Below are 10,561 nucleotides of genomic sequence, written 5' to 3'. Positions count from 1 at the left end.
GGTGACAGATACTTTCTATGAAGAACACTTGCTATACATAAAAAAAAAGTAAAGAGAATGGGGAAAAAGGAGTGGCAATGAAGAGGGATGAACTTTGATTAAGAAACACCTGTGAATGTGATGGTGGATATTTGAATACAAACATTGATCACGTTTGCCAAATGGTTGCTGTTTTGCCATCAAACACTAGGCACAGCGTCGACTGTTCTTTGCTAACGGTTTCTTCGTCAGTTTCCATGCTGACGTGTGGGTGATGGGAATAGCTCTACACCGGGCATGGCCTGTGTTGCGTTTCTCAGAGGCAGCAAGAAATGTATGGTTTAACCAAAGACCATTTCGCACATTTACAAAGTTTTTCTGCCTGGAAGTCCGCACAGAGAGCAGGAGCTACCTCTAAAAGAATAAGCAAAGACATGTGTGCAGCCTGTTCCAAAGAAACGCAACCAACCTGTTTCCAAAATCAAAGTGCAAAATCTATTTCGCAAATAATATTTCATGAAGTTACATATTTCATTTTTGGTACATTTCCAAATCACAACATGTGGAACAAAACAGGTTTAACAATAAAAGTGGAAAACAATGACAATTGAAGCACAATTTATGTCCCTTTTCTGACGCAGCTGTCTTTTCTGCGTTTAATAACGGATGTGTCCTCCACCAGCGTTTCTGACTAAGCGACACCTATTGGGCATGGAAAGTACCAGGCGCCTGAGGAAGGCCTGTGGTACCCGCTGGAACTGCTGCTGGATGGCCTGCTGGAGCTGAGCGACGTCTCGAGGGCGTTGCACCTGCCGTCAGTCCAGCTGAAGAAGTCACTGCTATGTTCTACTGTATTGCCAGCTCAGTTGAAACTTGAGTTGTCCCTATGTCGTCACGTATGTAACTTCATGAAATATTATTTGCAAAATAAATTTTGCACTTTGATTTTGCAAACAGGTTGGTTGCGTTTCTTTTGGAACAGGCTGGTATGCCTCTGGTTTTAAGAATGGTGAAATATGAAGAAAAAAGGGATCGACAGTTCTCTGGACCTTGATCTCTCTCACTCTCTCTCTCTCTCTCTCTCTCTCTCTCTCTCTCTCTCTCTCTCTCTCTCTCTCTCTCTCTCTCTCTCTCTCAGTCTCTCTCTCTCTCTCTCCCTCTCCCTCTCTCTCTAGTCTCTCTCTCTCTCGCTCGCTCTCTCTCTCTCTCTCTCTCTCTCTCTCTCTCTCTCTCTCTCTCTCTCTCTCTCTCTCTCTGTTAAGTGTGTGCGTGCGTGAGTGTGTGGGTGCGTGTGCACAACGGAGCAAGGACAGAAAACGAGGAAAAAGTAGCAAAATTGGCATATTTCTCGCCGTTGCTAAATCCGCTAGCTGTGTGAAACGCACCGCGGGATAGTACCCACGTGAAGTAAAGAGTTGTAAAAAGAGAGGAGAAGGAGGAGGAGGGGCCGGGAAGGAGAATAACAGTAAACTGGTGAACAAGTGCAATTCGTAATTACTAATTGTCCCCGGCATTATGTCTGTCAAGCGTACACACGCACCCACACAAGATATTCGTTGTAAAATGTACTGACAGCCTACACAGAATATCAACACAAGGATACATATTTTTTAATTTGCTTCCAAAAACAACCTGCTTCGCTGTCTGCTTGTCTGTCTGTGTGTCATTGTGGATGTTGAATATATTTACTATCAGAATAAATAGCACAAAGTACTGTCAACAGTTAGAAGAGATTGGAAAAAATGCATTTTTAAATTATTCCTCTCCCACTAGCTGCAAAGCTCTGTTTGAGAATCAGAAATTGTCTTCACCTTGATAAAACCAACTTCAACTTATTCTCAAATGTGATCACGTTATCCCAAAACAAACGCCCAATTTCAAAACTGTCGGAGAAAATCTCTTTAAAGCCGACAAACAGTAAAAAATAAACTAATGTTCACAAATGTCCGATATTGGTCTGCTCCTTTCTTTGAAACACTCGCGATAGTAGTGCGAGAACGTGACCGAAGCAGACGACACCATCCTAGAATACGAGGGTCACTCACAAAGAGTCAAGGTGCGGGCAGAGTTAGCATTCAGCTTCAAATCCGACTCATACCTATGCGTCAATTCCGCGTGCAACCTCTTCCTAAGTCGTAAATACATGTGCTGTACTTGAGCAAGGATTTGCGAAACGACGCCATATTTGGCAACGTCAGACGTAAAAAAAAGACTTCTTCGTGTATTGTAAAAGTCTGGTCAAAAGGCAGGTGAACCCTAGCCCTACATGTATTGAGTTTTTTTCATTGGTTGTTTTTGGCTTTTCGTCTTCTGTTTCTGATTCTTAGGGTTTTTTTTGGTCATATCTCTTTAAGCTCTCGAACAAACAGTGGATGGGCAGGTCTTTGTCTTTAGTGGATTTGCATTATCTGTGAAGCGTCCCATGGTCGTCATGCAAATATTACTTCCAGCTTCACAGTAATTGGAAAAAACTTACACAAGCGAAACTTGTCACGATGACGTGTTGATTTAATTATGGCTCTTGAAAGAGTCCAGTTATAGACACAACTAGATGGCATGTTATTCTTTGATTTTTTTGTTTTGTGTTTTAATACCGCTTTATCATACTGGATCGCCAAGAAGATGGTCTGGTCATCATTTTATTTCTTTGAAATACAATACTAAAACAGGCATTCGTTATGTCTGTCTCTGTCTGTCATTAATTCTGTCTATAAGCTTACATTTTAGAACGCATTCAAATCACCAGCAGTGAAGACTAGCCTGACTGTATGTAGCAGTTATTCACTCCCGTACATGACCAAAAAAAGTCTACATATCAATAATCGGTTTGAAAAGATAGCACACGATTTTTCCCTCGGAAAAAAATGTGACCCACAGATCCGATCGTTTTGAAGTGGGATTTCGATTGCCCTTGGTTCCCTCTTACCTGTACTTACTGAGACAGCCACATTATACGCGGAGATAGTTGTGCAAACAAAGACACGCGCCGATAAAAGTATGCATAATGTGGATGTTTAACATTGTCCTCAGTTCAACGGGGTGACAGACATGATTCAAAAACATTTGACCAAACTTCTTAAACTTATCAAATGCAGCCTCACTAACGGATAAGTATGGTTTGCCTTCAGTCTTGGATTGCTTGCAGGGCCGGACTAGGCGAAGAGGAGGGGGGGGGGGTTGCCAGTGGTGGCCCAGGGGGATGTCCCCCCCTGGCGGCAGGGGCGAATCAGTTCATTTTATGGGTGGTTTTTTTCAAAAGTATATTGTGAAGATATGGGTGTGAAGGCGCGAAGCGCCGAGCCGACGGCGCGAAGCGCCTAGCTTGCTAGGGGGGTCCGGGGGCATGCCCCCCCGGAAAATTTTGAAAAAAAGGATGCAAAATGGTGCAATCTGGTGCATTCTGAGGATGATCATTACCAGTTTCAGGCAGCAGATTTTGTCACTGATTAATAGCCCAAAAATTGAAACTCAATGTAAAATAAAGAAATGCATACCTCATTCAATATTTTTATTTTTTGGCTGGGGGGGGGGGGTCCGGAAACCCTAGAACCCCCCCCCCCCCTCGTTGAGGGGGTCAGGGGGCGAAGCCCCCTGAAGCTGATGGGTAGGTCATATTCTGAGATAGGAAAATGGTCGGTCCTTGCATGAAACGGCATAAAATAAGCAATAATAAAAAAAATTAAATAAGTAAGGTACATGTTTAGGCTAGGGGGGGGGGGGGGGGGGTTGCGCAACCCCCATAACCCCCCCGGTAGTCCGGCCCTGGCTTGGACGTTTGTCATCGTCTTCGAACTGATCACTGGACTTACGAAAGTTAAAAAAAAATGAGTAGAAGCTTTAATTTTTGATGGAATGAAAGGAAAAGGCTGGCACTAAAATTGACTTTGAACAAAGCCCGAGATGCTTGTCCCAAACATGTTTGGGGAAGAGAGGTGAGAAAAAGTTTGATTCGTCATTTAACCCGTCAGCAAGCCCTGACAATAAAACAAGCAAATGCAGCGCCCCAACTGGTTTTAAGCACTCTCCTTCTTGTGCCCATCATTTCAAATCTGAGCAGATCTTTACAGTAATTAAGATCACCCACAGGCACTCGTCACGATCGGGTCGGGATCAAAGTGGGCGGGGCCTGTGCGCTCTCAAGACTACTACTATTAGTGACAAACCATAAGAAAAGACCCCCGTCCATCACAAATGACAGCCAAGACATAGGCCCCGCCCACCTCGTGACGAGTGCCTGTGAGATCACCCCTCTACCTGCACACATACCAACAAGAAGAGCAAACGCTCGATCGAGTCACTTTCGCAGTTCTGAATATTATATGAGGCATCAGATGGACAGGAAGAAATTGCTATTCACAACACAATGAGTCACGTTCACATAAAATTTGAGCCCGGTCACTTTTATAGTTTCCGAGAAAAGCCCAACGTTAAGTTGTGTGTTGCCGAACAGAAAAGGCTAGTTATCTCCCTTGTTTTTCTGATAACGTTCGTAAAAGGCTACAGATGTAAATACTTTGATGTAAAGAATAATCCTACAAAGTTTCAATCACATCCGATGAACTTTGTCAAAGATATAAAATGTCTAATTTTTCCTTTGACGCTGACCTGTGACCTTGAAAAAGGTCAAAGGTCAACGAAACCATCGTTAAAGTGTAGAGGTCATTGGAGGTCACGACTAAACAAAATATGAGCCCGATCGCTTTGATAGTTTCCGAGAAAAGTCCAACGTTAAGGTGGTGTCTACGGACGGCCGGCCGGACGGCCGGCCGGACGGCCGGCCGGACAGACTAACACTGACCGATTACATAGAGTCACTTTTTCTCAAGTGACTCAAAAAGCAACAATCTGGTGCTTGCGTTGCAGAATGTGAATTTATCGATGAATAGTAATTTATCACATGGCACACGTGGCAACCTGCTATTTGAATTCACGAAAAACACAACAACAAAATAACAATAATGTATTGGAAGCAGTCAGGGTGTTGATTTTTTTTATAAGTCCAAGTGGAGGGGTTATATTTCCCTACGTAAAAGCCTGGGTAGATTTGAGACAATGAGGTGAGCTGTTTTCCCGTAAAGGGCTGTGAAACTGTAACTGTTTAACTAGCGGCAGGAAGTTTAGATTCTTTAACTTCAAATCAGCTGATAATTGTGGACCATTTAGCATGATTTTAGCTGCCCGACGATGTAGAGAGTTTAACTTTTTCATGTGAATATCATGTGAATATTATGTTGTGTAGTGAGTAGGCCTGATAATGACAGTCAGTAGAGTAGATTTTGAATAATGAATCTACTGGATTATTGTATAATCTGCTGTAATTATCCACTAGATAATTTTGTACACAGTTGATATGTTGCGATATCAACATAGTGCTTTAACTTTGATAGCAGAAACAAATTCTTGGATACTTTTTGACAAATATAATGTACATGAGATTGCCATTTTAATTCTTGATCGACTATCACACCCAAAACACGATGTTCCGTTACCTGCTGAACAGGTTGTGATTCCAGAGAAAGATTTAACTTAAGAAGTCGTGACTGGTGTTTTTGTCTTGTTGTAATAATCATGCTTTTTGTCTTTCCTGGGTGCACTATCATAAAATTCTGGTTACACCAACTGTTGACGTCATTCAGACTAGACTGAAAGGAAATTTCAATTTCTTGAACAGTCCTACAGCTTGTGTGAAGCGTCGAATCATCTGCAAAAAATTCCGTTTTAACTTTGGAATTAGATATATGAAGGGGGAGGTCATTAATGAAGGCCCTAAAACTGACCCCTGGGGGACTCCACTCTTTAAACATGAGAGTATAAATGTGCATGAGAAAATTACAAATATATTACTGAAAATTACTATTTTATTTTCCATTAATGCTATTTTTCCGATTTGGCTATAGCTGTGAATTACACAGATCATGCGATAATGAAGTTAACATTCTATGTGAAAAGGGTTACCCCATGTTTTGTCATAAACACACGCCCCGCTTCAGAAAAACTTCAAAGACAGGGCCGGAGCAGTCATAGAACTGAACTCACAAACACGACGAACGAAAGTCGCGAAGAAGGTTGAATGGTTCCGGGTTTTAATGAAGGTAGAGAATAAAAGGTAAGAACAGCTTCAAAGAGAACGAATTTTGTTCGCGATGTAGTGAGTTGTCGTTGCTTACAATGGGATTTTGACACGGGGCAAGACTGAGAACGTCAGACTTCATTCACATGTTTATTGCTGTCGTTGTCATTGTTGCCGGCTGTTTTGTCACTAGAGTTTAGAAAGAAGTCTTGCACTCGTTCACACTTTTCCTATCAGTTATGTTCTCATGCGGCCGCAGCCCCCACCCAACCCCCATCCTCCCAACCCAACCCCTTCCGAGTTCACTTCGGGAAGTACGCCCCAGAGGGGAAGAAGGAACGGGGGCGAAGCCGGTTCTTCGGTGCAAGTAACGGAACGCTAACTAAATAGTATATGTTAATAATACATATTTTGCGCTTCACTTACAGCACGAAGAGCTTTACAATACAAAAAGATATCATACATGTTATGCATCGACTGCAGACTGAGCTCTAGCTGTCGTCCCACTTGATAAATATTAAAAAGAAAAAAATACGCGGGTTGCTATTTTGAAAACGGACGCACGAAAAAAACAACACCCAGAAGCAAACCTATTATAAGTATGATATGAGATTGAAACGAAAGATGGAATGAAGAAACGAATGCTCTCGCTGAACAAAACAGTGATAGAATAGTCAAAGAACTCTACGCCGAAAACAAAGTACCAATGCCTGAATCGACTTACCAAGTCAACTGAGTTGACAGGTTAGAAGTCCGTTCTCGCAGAACAAAGATCAGCCCAGAGTTTAATATTCTCCTGACAATTTCACATGTGTAAGTCACTTTCGATTGTCGGGCGCAATAATCACACAATCAGCCTTGAGATATCCTTCTGAAAATCACATGTACCCGGTTTCTGTTAGTTGGACACCATACACTGGCAATACATAAACACGCAACGTATCATCAATGATCGATTTCTCACATTAAAAAGTGTAATACAACATGTGTATTAGACTTCGACGGCACGGACGATGCTCAGTCGTAATTCTCAGACACTTTCACCATTCACAAAATCACCAATAATTGCTGTCACCACTCTGAAGTGTCCAACACGTGTGTGACAGGAACAATATCAGAACTATACAGCCACGGAAAGAAAGGACCCACACAGGCCTGTGCCTCAGTTACGGAGAACAATGCCGCCAAATATTATGACGCGCGCTAAGCCTTATGCCTGCTGGCTTTTTCCTCTTGTGAGTGCGTTCGAGTTTCAAATCCCCACCCCCACCCTTGCGCCGGACCCGTCTCCCAGCTGAGCCTCCCATATTAGTCCCCACACCCTCTCTATTTTAACTACTTACTTTCTGTCATGAATATTTGATCCGTCGCGCGGTAGGCCTGCGAGTGCCTTGCTTGTGACATGAACAGCGCTTCAGGTAGCGCAATCAAGTTTGGAAGCCCCTGCGCATAGTGCGCTCACAAAGGGTTTGTATTCCCTCAGTTTGAGTTGTCGGTTCATTAGTCAACTTAACTCGTCGACTGCACTAGTCGTAGATGTGAACAGCTCCTTGGGCGACGGGCACGGGGGTCTGGGAATTATAGTGCCTTTGCTGATTTGTACAAAACACAAAGCTTTATGGACCTGACTTGCAGCTAGCCTCAACCCTAAAAACCGGTTTCCTTTGCTTATAGCTGTCACACCAGGTCAACCTCTGACATGTAGAGACATGGAATACAGTGGACCCCCTCCCCCTCTCGTTGCACATGTCCTTTCTTGATAGGTATTTGTTTGTTTGTTTGTTTGTTTAACGCCCAGCCGACCACAAAGGGCCATATCAGGGCGGTGCTGCTTTGACACATAACGTGCGCCACACACAAGACAGAAGTCGCAGCACAGGCTTCATGTCTCACCCAGTCACATTATTCTGACACCGGACCAACCAGTCCTAGCACTAACCCCATAATGCCAGACGCCAGGCGGAGCAGCCACTAGATTGCCAATTTTAAAGTCTTAGGTATGACCCCGGCCGGGGTTTGAACCCACGACCTCCCGATCACGGGGCGGACGCCTTACCACTAGGCCAACCGTGCCGGTCTTGATAGGTATGCATTGGTGGAGTTAGTTGAGCAGCAGATTACTGTAACATTCATGATAGGTGTGCATTGGTGGAGTTAGTTGAGCAGCAGATAACTGTAACATTCATGATAGGTGTGCATTGGTGGAGTTAGTTGAGCAGCAGATTACTGTAACATTCATGATAGGTATGCATTGGTGGAGTTAGTTGAGCAGCAGATTACTGTAACATTCATGATAGGTGTGCATTGGTGGAGTTAGTTGAGCAGCAGATTACTGTAACATTCATGATAGGTATGCATTGGTGGAGTTAGTTGAGCAGCAGATTACTGTAACATTCATGATAGGTGTGCATTGGTGGAGTTAGTTGAGCAGCAGATTACTGTAACATTCATGATAGGTGTGCATTGGTGGAGTTAGTTGAGCAGCAGATTACTGTAACATTCATGATAGGTATGCATTGGTGGAGTTAGTTGAGCAGCAGATTACTGTAACATTCATGATAGGTATGCATTGGTGGAGTTAGTTGAGCAGCAGATTACTGTAACATTCATGATAGGTATGCATTGGTGGAGTTAGTTGAGCAGCAGATTACTGTAACATTCATGATAGGTATGCATTGGTGGAGTTAGTTGAGCAGCAGATTACTGTAACATTCATGATAGGTATGCATTGGTGGAGTTAGTTGAGCAGCAGATTACTGTAACATTCATGATAGGTATGCATTGGTGGAGTTAGTTGAGCAGCAGATTACTGTAACATTCATGATATGTATGCATTGGTGGAGTTAGTTGAGCAGCAGATTACTGTAACATTCATGATAGGTATGCATTGGTGGAGTTAGTAGAGCAGCAGATTACTGTAACATTCATGATAGGTATGCATTGGTGGAGTTAGTAGAGCAGCAGATTACTGTAACATTCATGATAGGTATGCATTGGTGGAGTTAGTTGAGCAGCAGATTACTGTAACATTCATGATAGGTATGCATTGGTGGAGTTAGTTGAGCAGCAGATTACTGTAACATTCATGATAAGTATTTGGCAAGAGTGAGGAAGGCCTTTATTGGAAGATGTCCTCTCATCATTGGTTTCAAACTACAGGCACCAGTGTGTTTGTGTGTGTGTGTGTGTGTGTGTGTGTGTGTGTGTGTGTGTGTGCATGTGCACTGAAAACACATTCACACACACAGAAAGAAACAGACAGACTTACAGACAGACAATACATCTGGACAGACTGACAGACACAGGCAGACAGACAAGAAGGCACACACACACACAAACACACACACACACACACACACATTTGTGACCCTCCACCACGAAACGAGTCGCATGTCACCTCGCGCGGTTCTGCGCTAGGCTTAATATAAGTCCGGGGAGTGTCTGGTAACAGTGTGAGGGTCACCTTAGTCACAGGCTTATAACTCAAACAGTTTTCGCTCTTTTCTGAAACGGTTTTCACCACTGGATAGAGCATAACAAACTCTTTAGAAAAATGTAAAAATATGAAAATCATGCAAAGGTGACATGCGACTCATTCCGTGGTGGAGGGTCACATTTGTACTTTTTTCCCACACCAACATACGATTTACTAGTTTTATTGCACAGCTTGATGTCAGAATGTTATACTCATGTGAAGCACACTACACTTGCGACTAACAAAGTATAATAAAGAAAAAGAAAAGTCAAGATTATAAGGAACAAAGAGACAAAGTAAATAAAGAACTATACAAAAATACCATCTCATAAACAAACACCACAGAAAAAGCAAACCCCTATAAAAGCTGTACAAATCTGAGCAAACAATTTATTCAAAAGTGAAGTGACATGAATTGAAAATCTAACAGTACGGTAATAGAATAACACTATTACAGGTACAGTATTTCCTGTTTTTGTGTAGTTTTATTTGTTAGCTTATGTAATGCTGGCGCCAAAATATACCACGTTAAACAGTTCATCAAAAACACACACACTTCTGGGCGGAAGAAACATTTTGATCTATGTATACCAACAGCATGTCCAGTTGACTTACAGCAGAACTACCAAAAAATATGATTCACAGAATGTTTCACAAACACATACAGTCAGTAACTGAATGAATGAACATCAAATCTGATGCTAGGATTGAAGAGCATGTGAAAACTTTGGTCTGTTGTACAGTGGAACCCCCCTTTAAGACTGCCTTCCTTTCGAGACCCTGTTTTCTTAGACTTTCCATTCTTCTTCTGCTTCGTTCGTGGGCTGAAACTCCCACGTACACTCGTGTTTTTTGCACGAGTGGAATTTTACGTGTATGACCGTTTTTTACCCCGCCATTTAGGCAGCCATGCGCCGTTTTCGGAGGAAGCATGCTGGGTATTTTCGTGTTTCTATAACCCACCGAACTCTGACATGGATTACAGGATCTTTTTCGTGCGCACTTGGTCTTGTGCTTGCGTGTACACACGGGGGTGT

Source organism: Littorina saxatilis, linkage group LG6 (genome assembly GCF_037325665.1).
Source record: "Littorina saxatilis isolate snail1 linkage group LG6, US_GU_Lsax_2.0, whole genome shotgun sequence".
NCBI lineage: Eukaryota > Metazoa > Mollusca > Gastropoda > Littorinimorpha > Littorinidae > Littorina > Littorina saxatilis.
Note: the sequence above shows the minus strand (reverse complement) of the source record.